The sequence below is a fragment of the Macaca nemestrina genome, chromosome 5 (assembly GCF_043159975.1).
Source record: "Macaca nemestrina isolate mMacNem1 chromosome 5, mMacNem.hap1, whole genome shotgun sequence".
Lineage (NCBI taxonomy): Eukaryota > Metazoa > Chordata > Mammalia > Primates > Cercopithecidae > Macaca > Macaca nemestrina.
The window spans coordinates 27078907-27079266 of NC_092129.1; positions in this window are offsets into that span (position 1 = coordinate 27078907).

Here is a 360-nt window from a genome sequence, read left to right on the forward strand (position 1 = left end):
TTATACTATCTGAAGTATCTGCGAAAGAAGACAAGCCTCAAAACTGGCAACCAGAAAAAAATAGCTGGAAGACACAGTAGATGTGGAATATCCACTGAACATATTCATATTCTCCAAACTAAACTGGCCCATATACCGAAGACTCTTCAGGGGAAGACTGCCTCTTTACCTCTGAGATCCTACTTCCGGGGTCACTTATAGACAACCAAAGGGTAACAACCTCCTTCTAGACAATTTAATTATCATTACAGAAAACAGGCAGTTACTTTCTACTGCCAGCTCCTTTTTCACATAGGAAGAAAGATCTAAATGTTATTATGGCCACGTAAAGTTAAGCTGCTAAATAATCAGTACACTATC